Below are 15,205 nucleotides of genomic sequence, written 5' to 3'. Positions count from 1 at the left end.
GATTCACCCCGAATGCATTGGTCCATGTTCCACTAACTATTAACTATTAGAGGATATAAGTTTTTTTTTTAATTAATTGCCTTGCGATCCTTACAAGTGGTACTGACCCTTCTTAAATTACGCATTTCGAATAACGTTTGCACAGAGCTCCGCCACTGTGTCCCAACCCACCATCGTCCGTCAGTCAGTTGGACGGTAACGAGCGACCATGCGGACGCTCCACGTTCAATTTTTTGATGGGGATACTTTATTTCTTTTATTGGCTGAGTTCATCTCACTTCGCAGCCGGACGAAAAGCGTTGACATAATGGAATTTAGGGATTCATCCGCTTGTTAACATGTCGTCACGGTGAACCGGGAAAGAACGTTGTCGAGAAATCTGTCTTGAACGTGCCCAAGGAATGTGAGGAGATTTTGTACTCGACGGAGCGAAATGGATTAGATCTGCTTAATGTCCCACGAGTTGATGCTTGCTGACAGAAATGGTGGGATTGTTTGTTGTTCAAGCTAGTAAACTTTTGATCAGTAACAACGAGGAATGCTGTTGAGTAGTTCCAATACATATCGTAGCGGGGAATATAAAACCCACGAGATGTGAAATTGCTAATTGAAAATTATTCTGTCTTTCGATTGATACAACATCACGAAGAATGTTTGACTGCCGACTGTAAAAAAAATATTTGGGGGAAAAATTTCATTCCGAGCGTGCTGATTTTTAACAACGATCTGGAATACGAACTTTTCAAGTGTAGTCGGCATCAGTAGCAGGAAAACAGTTCTAAAACAGTAAAAATGGATAATACTATGAAATCTCATATGTGAATATGTACGTTATGTGGCAGATATTGATTTGGAAAATGTATTGGAGGTAACCACTTTCCCTTCGATGGGACTCGAACCCATGACCCTACAGTACGCTAGACTGGTGCTTTAACCAACTAAGCTACGAAGGACCTCCGTCGGCCTTCGCAACCTAGCGGCTACTGAACGAGCTCGAGAATGTGGACGTGTACAATACACATGTGGAAGTATTGGCTTGATAAATGGATTGCGAGTGATTTGACTATGCGTCCAATTTGGGAATCTCGAGCTCGTTCAGTAGCCGCTAGGTTGCGAAGGCCGACGGAGGTCCTTCGCAGCTTAGTTGGTTAAAGCACCAGTCTAGCGTACTGTAGGGTCATGGGTTCGAATCCCATCGAAGGGAAAGTGGTTACCTCCAATACATTTTCCAAATCAATATCTTCCACATAACGTACATATTCACATATGAGTTTTCATAACATTGTAAATTAACGTCCAAGTCGGGTGGCTTAATCCCCGGAAATAGGCAATTACCTTTGATTGAACTGGATAATACTATTTGAAAAATAGTGTTGCTGATGTTGTACAAACCATTATAAAGAATCCTCACTCTTAAATGCAGAGTGCCGAAATTGAATTATTGTATTTAGATCAATTGTGGGGTTAATTCGACAAAGAACGGTACATATGCCAAGTTTCCAAACGAATTGAGTCCTTGAATAGAAGGAGTTTTGATTTAATTTACTTCTGATACCTTTGGCCCCATAGTTCATACACTTTTGTGACCGAGTGAGTGCCGAGGTCGGTCCAAGGATTCTGAGTGTAGGTATCTGTTCCGTTATTAATAACATGCTCCTATGTCAATAACTTTCGCAAAACAGGCACTTTAGCTCAATTTTTGTCGTGTTTTATTGTTATCCGGCGTGCTCACTCCTGAAAAAAATCACTAGAAGGAAAAATAAAGCAATTTGCGCACCAAATCTTTGTTTTCGAATGGTATTGATTTGGGTACATGGTATGAATTCAAGGAGCAGTACCATTATATAGCTCTCGTTTCAATGGTGACCCGACTACCCGATGCCGGTGCATTTCACCCCATGATCTATTCAAATAGTTCCCGGCGGTGGACGTAGCCTATTCCGATTAATCGATTTCGTGCGCCTACCTCGTTTAAGGATGTCAGCTATCTTGGTCATCACCTGGAAACCGCATTCCACTGTTCTGCATTCTGGCATATTCTTCCGACGATGTTATCGGTGCTGGTTTCCATTTTGAATGACTCCAACATTGCATTCCTCTCTTAGAGATGTTCGCCATCACCCTCAATAGTGCCGCTATCGCTGTTGACGCGCGCTTTCATATGCAGTTGACATGACTTTTGAAGCTCAACTTATCGTCGAGCAGCACCCCCCCTTCGCTTGGAGGTCGCAATCCGGTTTTTGTCAACCATCATAATATTATATGTATTATGATGCGCCAACTGTAGCTTCTTGCTATACGCAACCAATTCCTCGACGAGACAAATCGAATATGCTGCAGTCAATTTAACCTCCTGGATGGACTCTCCGTACACGGCCATGGTTACGTCATCGGCAAATCCCACTAACTTGACTCCTGGCTTCAACCTCAGCAAGCCATCGTATATCACGTTCCACAGTAGTAAATCCAGGATTGCTCCCTGCGGGACACCTGTCGCGATGGGAGATCAAGCCAAACCTTCTTCTGTCTCGTAAATCAATACTCAATTCTGAAAGTAGCTTCCCAGAATTTTGTACTGCCCGTCCGGTACTCCCAGCCAAATTAACTAGTTTGCGATCTCCATCCAGCATGGACTGTTGAACGCATTCCACACGTCGACTGTTTTGACTGCTCAGTAACGGATACCACGCCGCTTGCATTCGTTTGTGACCTCTACAGTATCAACCACCAGCCGTTCAGGAATTTATTTGCCAACTAGTTGGCCCGGCAGATGTTGTCCTGCATAGTAGGCGTAAATGCATGTAACGATGCATAAACGAAATTCTCATACGAATCTTTGTTTTAGTTTTTTACGATTTACTCAACTTTGCTTATGATTTTCACATTGGGAAATATCATATAAACCCGTCGGAAACTATAACGAACGTAACTGCTGAAGGAATGAAGAAAATCCGTCCAGCCGTTTTCGAGTTATGCGGATACGAACACAGACCATTTCATTTTTATTATATAGAAGAAGAAGAAGATAGCTTCCCTACAGATTGGTGTACACTTGGGGCTTTCGCACCTCTAGGCACCTCTTCAAGTTGGCGCACTGACACAGTCTGTCGAAGCAGGCTTTTTTGCTTACTTTGATAGCCTTGCTTAGAGCCGGTCTTGTCGCTTCCGCCGAGCATGCCCTTTGCACTGTCATTCTAGCCCTGAGGCAGGCTGTACGAAGGGCTACAATATGCTCGCTCCACCAGTATACTTGTGGGCTGCGAAATGGTGAGTTGAAAACTGGGAAGGAGCGACCTACACAGCTCTGGTCCTCACAAGGTTCCAATCTCACGCTTCCACGGGTCTTCCGATGACAATTGACCGCCACATTGCGGTTGCGTACTTAGCTGGTAGTGCAGCCTGGGCACTGTTGTCCTTCTGACATCAGCTAGAGTGAGTGGGTGCGACCAAGGGGACCATCGTCCCTAACCCCTAATCACAAGGCGTTAAGCGAGCCGTGCCGAGGGGATGCATGGCCAGGGGGGTGAAATAACGGAGCCTGTTTGGTACCTTTGGGCTAGGCCTTTAACGGAGCTTGTGGGGTACCTGGGCATCCTCCACAGTAATTGTCCCTTACCGCGTCAAGCTGGGCTCTGGCGTGGTGGACCTTTTTTCCCGAGCAACTCGTGGGACCAAAATGGAAAACCAAGTCAATTCTTCAACTAGTGGTAGTAGTGTAGGCGACAACCTCTTCGCATGAGGTGGATTATTCAGGTCTCCGCCTAGGAGGCCAGAGGCAATAGTCGGCAGCTCAGTGCGCAGCGCCAGCGTGGGTCACTTAACCATCTCCCAGACTCCGCCAGAAGAGGTTATTGACGGCCCATGGCTTGTGAAAGCGATGAACCGCAAACGCGATGGGCTTTCGGCCTTCGAAGTGGCGACGGAACAGCTGGACGCCATCATCGACTTTGCGTCATAGAAGCATAACATCAGTAAGAAACTCAAGAGGAGCTTGCTGAAACTTCGAAAGTCGATGCTGGAAGCCAAGCTGGAAACGGCGGTCAGGACGGCCAAGTGCGAACCCGTGAAATCTGTGGAGTCGAGGTCTACCCAGACTGAGGCCCAAGAATTCGCGGATTTGGGCAAGGTCAAATCGACCGAACGCGGAGGGTTACTACCCCGAACAAGGGTAGTGGGGCTGGGAAGCTAAACCCCGGCCAGGTACCTCCAAAACCGGGGGAGGAAGGACCTGGAAAGGTCCGTCCACCCATGAAAGACAGTGGTAAGGGGTTACGGCAGGCTGAGAGCTCCCAGTCGCACCAGACCAGGGAAATAGAGGGGGGTGACGCCTCCTGGATCCTGGTCAAGAACAAGAGGAAACCGAAGACGTCAAGGGCCAAAAAGAAGGCCCAGGCGAATGAGGGTAGCAAGAAGTCTAGGGTAGGCGTCAATCGCTCCAGGGGCGATGCGCTAGTCATCAAAACGGACGAGGCTAAGTACTCGGACGTCTTGAAGGCGATGAGGAGTGACGTCAAGCTCGGTGAACTCGGCGCCGACGTACGTCGAATAATACGTACCCGGTTGGGCGAGATGATCCTCGAGCTGAAGCGGGGCGTCTCGCAAAAGGGCGCCGCCTACAAGAAGTTGGCGGAGGAAGTCCTAGGCGAGACGGTCAAGGTTAGGGCACTCACGACGGACGTGGATCTAAGGGTTAAAGACCTGGACGAGATCACCGAAGTCGACGGGCTCGTCACGGCATTGCGGCGACAGTGGAGGCGTCCACCGCAGCCGTTCGGCTACGGAAAGGTCCGGCAGGGACACAGGTAGCATTGGTTCGGCTATCTGCAGCGGACGCCTCCAAGGTAGTCAAGTTAAGGAGCGTCAAGGTGGGGTGGTCGGTATACCCTGTGGGCATATATGAGCAACCTGAAGTTTGCTTCAAGTGCCTGGAACCGGGGCACAAGCAATGAGCCTGCAAAGGCCCTGACAGAAGCAAGATCTGTCGACGCTGCGGATTGGAGCGGGACATAAGGCACAATGCTGCACGAACCCTCCCAACTGTTTGATCTGTTCCAGCAAAGCTGCGAACAGCAAGCACCCCATGGGGGGTTCGAAGTGCCCGGCGTTTAAGCGTGCTGCAAAATCACAGTGCAGGTAACGCAGCTAAACCTGAACCACTGTGATGCAGCCCAGCAACTGCTGTGTCAGACAGTTGCTGAATGGGGGACGGATATCGCCATCATAGCAGATCCTTACAGGGTACCCGCCAGGAACGGTAATTGGGTCACCGATGGGTCTAAAATGGCGGCGATATGGACAACGGGGAAATACCCAGTCCAAGAGTTGGTGTCTTCAACACACGAGGGCTTCGTCATTGCCAAAATCAACGGGGTCTTCTTCTGCAGCTGCTATGCGCCTCCTCGATGGTCGATCGAGCAGTTCGGTCGAATGCTAGATTGCTTGACGCAGGCCGTAGGCCGGTGGTGATAGCGGGGGACTTCAACGCTTGGGCCGTGGAGTGGGGAAGCCGATCCACGAATCAACGGGGGCAGATCCTGCTGGAATCACTGGCTATGTTGGATGTGGACTTGGCTAATGTCGGTACCAAAAGTATCTACAGCTGGAACGGGGCCGAGTCGATTATCGACATTACGTTCTGGAGCCCTGGCCAAACGAGTAGTTCGAACTGGAGGTAGGCTACACTCACAGCGACCACCTGGCGGTTAGCTACAGTATCGACTTTACGACCAGCATTCAGCGGACGGAAGAAGGGGCGAGGCCTAGCCCTCGTATGTGGAAGACATCATACTTCGACGACAAGGTGTTTAAGGAAGCGTCACGACCCAAGTCCCTGGCCTCCCTTTGTGGAGCTGCCAGAGGCCAGGGTGGCCGACGAGGGAAGAGTAACTGTGGCGGAACTTGCCGGGATTGCACAGTAGTGTAGGTAAGGCGCCAGGACCGGATGGTATTCCGAACCTGGCCATCAAAGCGGCCATTGCTGAGGCTCCCGAGATGTACAGATCTGTCATGCAGAGATGCCTGGACGAGGGAGTCTTCCCTGAAGCATGGAAAAGGCAGAGCTTGGTCCTATTGCCAAAGGCGGGAAAACTATCGGGGATCCGTCGGCATATAGACCAATATGCCTGCTTGATACGGCGGGAAAGGTGCTCGAGAAGATCATCCTCAACAGGTTGTTGATACGCACGGAGGGTGCGGATGGTCTATCGAGTAACCAGTTTGGCTTCCGAAAGGGTAAGTCGACCGTAGACGCTATCTTGTCGGTTACCAAATCCGCGGAGATAGCTATCCAGCGTAAGAGGAGGGGTGTTATGGGGAGTTCGCTATTGTGCAGTAGTGACTCTCGACGTGAGGAATGCATTCAATAGTGCCAGTTGGGCAGCTATTGCAGATGCGCTCCTGCGTCTTGGAATTCCCGAGTACCTGTACAAGATTCTCGGAAGTTACTTCCAGAATCGAGTACTGGTATACGACACGGAGGCGGGTCGGAAATGCGTTGACATACCTCAGGGGTTCCGCAAGGTTCCATACTGGGTCCGATGTTATGGAACGTCATGTACGACGGTGTCTTGAGGTTGAAGTTCCCGGTGAGCGTGGTAATCGTCGGCTTCGCTGACGATATTACGCTGGAGGTCTACGGCGAATCGATCGAAGAGGTGGAGTTGACTGCAGCCCACTCGATCGCAATTGTGGAGGAGTGGATGAGTTCCAGGAAGTTAGAACTGGCTCACCACAAGACTGAGGTGGTTGTTGTTAACAACCGAAAGTCGGATTAACAAGCGGTGATAAGGGCAGGCAACTGCACGGTCACCTCTGAACGCTCCATCAAACTCTTGGGGGTAATGATCGACGATAAGCTCACCTTTGGTAGCCACGTCAATTACGCCTGCAAGCGTGTCTCCACAGCTATGTTGGGATTGTCCCGGATGATGTCCAATAGCTCTGCGGTTTATGCCAGCAAGTGCAAGCGTCTGGCTAGCGTTGCTCTGGCCATACTGAGGTATGGGGGGCCAGCTTGGGGCACGGCACTGCGTATTAACTGCTACAGAACGAAGTTAGAAAGTACGTATACCTAAGCTCATGTGCCTAAGAGTTGCAAGCGCGTACCGTACCGTGTCGCACGATGCACTTTGCGTCATCACCGGTATGATGCCTATTGACATCGTTATCGGTGCAGACATAGACTGCCGCTAACCGCAAGTCGAGCACATCTGTATATGGGGCTCCATATACAGATGTGCTCGACTTGCGGTTAGCGGCAGTAGAGTGCTTCGATGATCATTTAGTGATCTAATGGCAGCGTGCGTGGGACAATTCCACTGAGGGTAGATGGACACATAGACACATAGGTTGATACCGGAGATAGGTACGTGGGTCAAGAGGCGCCATGGGGAAATCACTTTCCACCTGACCCAGGTCCTTACATGCCATGGTTGCTTCAGACAGTAGCTACACCGGTTCGGACACTCGGCCTCGCCCGAGTGTCCGGTGTGCGTAGGTTTAGAGGAAACGGCGCAACACGTGTTGTTCGTGTGCCCGCGTTTTGCGTGACCACATGCTTTCCACATGTGGTCTGAACACTACCCCGGACAACCTAGTCCGGAGGATGTGTAAAGATGAAGTTGGCTGGAACGCCGTTTTATCGGCTATCGTCCAAATCGTGCAGTTTGTGCTCAACGTCGACAAAAATGTTTTCATTCTCATTTCTACATTTTTGCATGTTCTAGACAGTTTTAGATAATTTTAAAATACGCTCTTTGGTGGGTATTGCGACATGAAAACTTTGAAAATAAAAAAGTTAAAACAGTTTTATTGGATTTTCTTAGTCATATTTGATTTAACTGCAACTCGACAATGGGCAAATTGTGCCAGTCAATCTCATACGCATAACGAAGTACAAGTAATGAACTTTAAATTAATACATGGACCGTTAGAGTTGTAAGCGAATGTAAGGAATGTTTCATAAGCCGTGGTGTTCTTCCATGCAAAGCAGAAATCAATCTCCCATCACAAGGAGTTGATGAACCAATGCACCATGCGTCTCCATATGCTTGTACATATGCTTATACGTCAAACACGTTCAAAGCTTGTTGGCATAAAAAGCAAAAAATCTCTAAAAGTAATGAAATTACGAAGATGGTGTCTTCGACAAAGTTTTTCAGGAGAACTTTTGCTACAACTTTCGCGAGATTTTCCAATCAGAAAAATTCTGATTTCAATCCGCCAGACTTTATATCTATAGGGACTTTACAGTCGACTCTCTACATCTTGATGTTCTATATCTCTATATCTCTCCCTATGTCGATGGTTTTCTTGGTCCCTTCTATTTACATACATATTTACTTTCTACTTGTCTATCTCGATGTGTTCTGGTTATACTTGGTTCTAAATTTTCTCTCTAGGCTACTAGACCATACTTGAACAATAACAAACACTTCAAAAATAAGAGATGACAGTTGTTTTGTTGTCGTTTTTCAAAGTGTTCGCGCGTCACTTAGACGGGTTCTTTCGGACACCTTTCAACTTTTAAAACTCGCGACGTATTGAACATAAAAACACTTTATTGCGCGAACATAGAAAACGTACTCTTTTATTGACGACACGAGAGGCGAGATAAATTAGTTCTTCTCGCGACGGTTGTTTATTCTGAACTAAACTTTACATATGTGCATGAACAGCTGATCAACGATCGGGAAGCGATCGCAGCACAAGGGATGCATACCTACACGACACTTTCCGTGCGACATGAAACAGACCAAAAGTTTGCTGCAGAGAAAAGAGGAAGACTAGTTTTACAGATAGTGTGGAACATGTTTGGTCACTTATTTTCTGTCTGCTTCAGACTGGCGCAACCACAAAGCAACGAGATTTTTTCGATCTAGTGCCCATTTCAATATTCCTTCTATATCGAGATATGGAGAAGCGACTGTTGACTGTATCACATTGGCAACCCGTTAACCAAATTGAACCTTTGCCATAGCAGCTGTTTTCGCTAACGCGAAGCGTTCTGATTGTATTTAACCTTTCAATAACCTCAAGCCACCGCGAGTATCCTGGTTCCCACTTGCCAACTAACAAAAACCCGTTCCTTGCACACCACTCGTTATTCAAACCTACAAGCAGCAGAGACGTTACAACATGCTTGTGAGACGCCTACCGTTCAACCAGACCACGCCCAAAAGGCAGCGAATTACGCAAGCACGACAAAGAACGCCATAATTTTGCATACCTTTCACGTATATAAAAACCATGTCCCCTTGTGAGTTGATTAATTCAGTTTTCAATCATTGTATCAGACACAACAAGAGAAATAATCCACAAATCGTCCTCCACCTGCCCATTGTGCACCTCGCCTTCTTGTTCCCGTCGGATCGTTGTCGAGAACCATTTTCACCGGATTACTGTCCGACATTCTGGCTACGTGCCCGGCCCACCGCAGTCTTCCGATTTTCGTGGTGTGAACGATGGATGGTTCTCCCAACAGCTTATGCAACTCGTGGTTTATTCGCCTCCTCCACGTATCGTCCGCCATCTGCACCCCACCATAGATGGTACGCAACACTTTCCATTCAGAAACTCCCAGTGCGCGTTGGTCTTCCACGAGCATCGTCCAGGTCTCGTGTCCGTAGAGAACTACCGGTCTTATAAGCGTTTTGTAGATAGTCAGTTTGGTACGGCGGCGAACTCTATTCGATCGGAGCGTCTTACGGAGTCCAAAGTACGTACGATTTCCAGCCACTATGCGCCTCCGAATTTCTCTGCTGGTATCGTTGTCGGCGGTCACCAGTGAGCCAAGAACACGAATTCTTCAACCACCTCTATTTCGTCACCACCAAAACAAACTCGTGGTGGGTGGGTGGTCCTATCCGTTTAGCTTCGCTTTTCAGTCTGATGTAGGCTTCCTCCATCCTCTCAAAGTTACGTGCCATGATATCAATGTCGTCGGCGAAACCAAATAACTGGACGGACTTCGTGAAAATCGTACCACTCGTGTCAATCCCTGTCCTTCGTATTACTCCTCCAAAGCGATGTTGAATATAAGACACGAAAGATCATCACCTTGCCGTAACCCTCTACGCGTTTCGAAGGGACTCGAGAATGCCCCTGAAACTCTAACTACGCACATCACCCGATCCATCGTCGCCTTGATCAATCGTATCAGTTTATCCGGAAATCCGTTTTCGTGAATTAGCTGCCATAGCTGGTCCCGATCGATTGTATCATATGCGGCTTTGAAGTCCATTACTAGATGATGTGTGGGCACGTTGTATTCGCGGCATTTCTGCAGTACTTGGCGATTGGCGAACACCTGGTCCGTGCGTGGTGGAGCGTTCACCCATAAATCCCGCCTGGTACTGCCCCTGCCTGGTACTCTCTTGCAATTGGTGTTAGTCGGCGGCATTAAATTTGGGAGAGTACCTTGTAGGCGGCGTTCAGCAATGTGTTTGCGCGGTAGTTGCTACAATCCAGCTTATCGCCCTTTTTGTAGATGGGACACACGACACCTTCCATCCACTTCTGCGGCAGAACCTCTTCCTCCCAAACCTTGGTAATCACCCAGTGCAGCTCTCTAGCCAGTGCCTCACCACCATGTTTAAATAGCTCTCTTGGTAGTTGGTCAACTCCAGGGGCTTTGTTGTTTTTCAGCCGGCCGATCTCCTCCTGGATTTCCTGGAGAATCTGAGCCGGAAGTGGCATGTCTTGCGCGCGTTGTCTGCCATATCGCCATTCAGGTGCTCTTCGTAGCGCTGCCGCCACCTTTGGATCACCTCACGCTCGTTCGTAAGAAGGTTCCCGTTTATGTCCTTGCACATATCAGGCTGTGGCACGTGGCCCTTACGTGAACGGTTCAACTTCTCATAGAACTTTCGTGTGTTATTAGCGCGGTACAGTTGCTCCGTCTCTTCACGGTCTCGATCTTCCTGCTGGCGCTTTTTCCTCCGGAAAATCGAGTTTTGTCTGTTCCGCGCCCGTTTCTATCGTGCCTCGTTCGCCCTTGTACGCTATTGCAGCAATCTCGCCCATGCTGCATTCTTCTCTTCTACTAACTGCTCACATTCGCCGTCATACCAGTCGTTTCTCTGATCCGGGGGCACCGTTCCAAGTGCAGTGGTTGCGGTGCTACCAATGGCGGATCGAATATCTCTCCAGCCATCTTCAAGAGACGCTGCACCTAGCTACTCTTCCATTGGGAGTGCCACTTCCAGCTGCTGCGCGTATTCTTGGGCTAGTCTACCGTCTTGTAGCCGCCCAATGTTAAGCCGCGGCGTCCGACTTCGACGCGTGTTGGACACCGTCGAGAATTTTGAGCGCAGGCATACTGCAACGAGGTAGTGGTCGGATTCAATATTCGCACTGCGGTAAATGCGGACGTTCGTGATATCGGAGAAGAATTTACCGTCGATTAGAACGTGGTCGATTTGGTTTTCGGTTTCTTGGTTAGGTGATCTCCATGTGGCCTTGTGGATATTTTTGCGGGAAAGAAGGTGCTTCGGACTACCATTCCGCGAGAGGCTGCGAAGTTTATGCATCGTTGGTCGTTGTCATTCGATACGGTGTGCAGACTATCCGGTCCGATGACCGGTCTCGTTGGTGGTGCCACAGCTTTGGTAGAAGGTAGCCGCTCGATGCCCACTTTTCCACACTTTCTGTCCTGTCCAGCAAATCTCCTGCAGCGCCACGACGTCGAAGTTGCGGGGATGTAATTCATCGTAGATCATCCTGTCGCAACCTCAAAAACCTAGCGACTTGCAGTCGCTGTCAGTCCAGAATGTACGTATCAATCGTTTCAATCAGTATTCATAACTGTGTCTGTGTCTAAACCTGGGAGTCCAAACTATTGGAATGTTTGATTCCCGAGCTCACGGTAAGTAAACATGAAAGCCGTCATATATATGTGGTGCTGCCAGTTGGGACCAAACGAGGCCTGCATCAAGTCAGTCACGTTTCGGCGGCTATTCAAAACAAATTTTCCCAAGACCTGTGGGTGGAGGTCCTTCGTCTGTTACCCTTCTAGTACATCATCCACGCAACTACGGCAATTATGAAAAACATGCCGACAACCAGAAATGGTTGTTCGCAGTAATCACATCAGTGTCTTATCCAAATCGAATATTTTGTGTTCACTATATAGGCACTTCCCTGTATAGTGTCGACCTGTTGACGGTCGATCGGTGACGAGCCAACGATTACCAACAACTGCTGTCAAATGTTTTCTATTGAATCAAATCATTTTCACTTTGCGTATATTTCAATCCATTTTGCGCATATTCCTACAAAAGAAATGAAAGATATCAGACGGCATTAAAATTAAAATCACGGTAAGCTTTGCTATTTGCCTCCAAAAAAAAATAAGAAAAACTGAGACCTCTTTCTTTCCAATATACAAGCACTATTTTATAGAAATCCTTTGGTGCATGACTTCCATTTCCGTTAGTCTTCGCTTTCTCTTCCGCTTCCACAGGTACCATATTAACCATCAGTCATTCAGTCGGTCCATCAAGCCTACCAGTGTTTTTTTTTTCAAAGCTTAAAAGGAAATAGGAAATTGCTGACGCCCGTTTTAGCATCTACCGTACACAACAGGTTGCGAAGCAAATGGATCCACGTCCCATCCGTCCCGTCGTTATCGTTCTGCTGATGCTGACGATAGTGGAGAAGGATCCAATACACACAGAGATGGGAGTGGTGTAAAACGCACCAACTTGTCATGATTTCGATGACAAAGTGAACGTCATCAAGGGCAGATAAATTGCTTTGAACATGTTGAAATGTTATTGAAATTTTCGTAAAACTGTAAATTAAACACCGAAAAAAGCTTACAGATCATTCTTCCCAATAAAGTAGACTGCCTCGCCAACAGGATGGCAGCGCTGCGACGCGGATGTGGAAAGAGTTTCCGCAGTTGGGTTTTAACATCGTGTGGAATTCACACCGAATGGAAAAATCATCGGTTCCATGGTCGTCGTGGTTGATGCTTTTCAACCCGTTGTAGCCGGCTTTGCAGACCCCTTCCCGGTTCCACCGTTTGTCGATTTGCCATTGAAATTATTCGATGCCTGAAGCGCCGGCACTTCAGGTGTTGCCTTCAAGTGGCATTAGAGGGCGATGAAAGAGAACAGTAATTAACCGAGCTTTTTATAGATTTCCCCCGGTGGGAATGTGGGTGCAGTTGAAAGAGAAGGTTCGGAAAAGCTGAATATTAACTAGCAATCGGAATGGCTTTTTGACGGCATCTTGACTCGTCCGATTCTTGAACTGATGGGGCACCTCTTATGTCTGCTTGAGGTGGACGCGTTAGTATTAGAGTCTAGAGCAAGGTCTAGGGTCATCGACCGTAGAAAATAAGCGAGAATATGGCTTTGCCGATGGAGGGATGCGGTGTCGGGGCAATGGACACCAGCGATGGCCGAAAGCGGAGATAGTTCATCGATGTGGAAAATGAAATTGTGCATGTCTATTAGCAGACGGAAATGAAAAAAAGTCCGCTCGCCTGTGATAGCGAATAGCGATTCCGTTGAACTGTAAGGATTATAGCCGAACTTTGCTTTGCTTATATTAAGCAATATATTGAAAAAATATTAATTCCAATGCCAAATTGTAAAGTTGAAGGATAGAAACAGTACTGAATATTTAAATGTGTGTCATTTTATTACACACTCACATACAGACATTACCCAATTCGTTAAAAAGCGTTGATTGGTATGCAACACTCAGTCCAGATATCCTATCAAAGGTTTTCAAAAAATGTTGAACGCTATGCCCTTGAACAAATATGTATCCTGGCCTAGGCGTCATGTCGTACCTTTCTCCCAACAAATAAAGCTTCCCGAAAACACACAAATCTATATCGAAGGGTTGCCTCTGATGGCCTCCGGCTTGATATTTGATTTTTTCATCCACCTCCATCTTCAATCATCGTCGTCAGCCAAATCTCGCCCCGGCAACGGTCGAAAGAAAATTTGATTGAGAAGAAATTGGAATCGATGCCGAGGGAGGGAAAAAAAGGCTGCCATCGACATTCCATCAGACATGCCGACCAACAAAAGGCGGCTGCTGATGATTTGGTGGGAGGATTTGTTGTTTGTCTTTTCGTCAAAAAATAAGGGAGTAGTATGGGAACTGGTGTCATGTCAAGTCGTGAGAAGATGTTGGAGAACGTAATCCGATTTGGGTGACCAAAAATCGATGATTTAGGGCCCTTGTTAGATTTGGATGCCATTGCTGACATATTGGTATATTGGTATTACATACAGGAGTAGCGAGCAATGCTTTCCATCGATAGTTTCTTGTTCTATATTGTAATAAATATGGTCGGTCGGAAATTGTTAGGCTGAAAACGGTATAGTCTATCTTTGGCTAGAAAACTCATTTGACCCAATCAGCAACAATTTGGCAACTATTTAACCGAAGCAATCATTTAGCCGAAAATTTAGAATAGAGGCAATTTGGCAGTAGGTCCCGTAGCGTAGTTAGTAGCAAATTCGCTTCACAAGCTGATGGCCATAGGTTCGATTATCAGACTCCTCCAAACCCTTGCCGATCTTAGGAAGCGCAACCGATACTGGTGGTGTTCTGGAGAACGCGCCTTACCGACACGGCTGCCTGATGACGACTAACAAATAACTCTTCTCGGAGGCATTTCATCAACGTACCCCGATAAATGACAACCGAGCAATGCAATGATAACGAATTTATTAGGCACTCTTTGTTTGTTAACCGTTATTGTGCCGTGATCTATTTTTAGTAATTAATTGCTCATAATTGTTTTTCGTTGGCGATTCTTCTCATAGTGAGTTCATTGTGTTCACTTGTCCACATCCGGATTCATATTTAAAAACTCCAAGTACGCGTTGTTCCTCTACGAGCATCGTCCAGGACTCGTGTCCATAGAGGACTTCATGGGCGTAGCCAGGATTTTTGGCAGGGGGGGACCTTTTTTAGATCTTCTGAATTGTATTTTTGGCAAAAGATACAAAAAAGTTGTATTGGAATTATTGCATATTCTGCACACTTACATTTTTTCGCCTGTGCAAATTTCGGTTAAAGTTCATTTGCTGAAATATCGGCTTAATAAACGTTTGATTACGTCGGCTTCTATGAGTGCCGCAGTGAACAAAGTACTTTTTCAGCTGAGATATCACCGACAATCGCGAACCTCGCGCTCGGCTGGTCGGATCTCGGCAAAAGAGTCAACAAATGCTGAGCT

The 15,205-nt window shown here is 47.3% G+C and overlaps 1 protein-coding gene across 5 annotated transcripts in view; it reads right to left on the bottom strand.

The window, feature by feature from the left end:
* The window catches only part of LOC134205856 (proton channel OtopLc), a 171,233-nt gene that overhangs the window by 22,078 nt on the left and 133,950 nt on the right, over window positions 1-15,205 (bottom strand). The gene's annotated exons all lie outside the window — the stretch shown is intronic.

This window comes from Armigeres subalbatus, chromosome 1, assembly GCF_024139115.2.
Source record: "Armigeres subalbatus isolate Guangzhou_Male chromosome 1, GZ_Asu_2, whole genome shotgun sequence".
Lineage (NCBI taxonomy): Eukaryota > Metazoa > Arthropoda > Insecta > Diptera > Culicidae > Armigeres > Armigeres subalbatus.
Note: the sequence above shows the minus strand (reverse complement) of the source record. Positions and strands in the feature narration are given on the sequence as shown.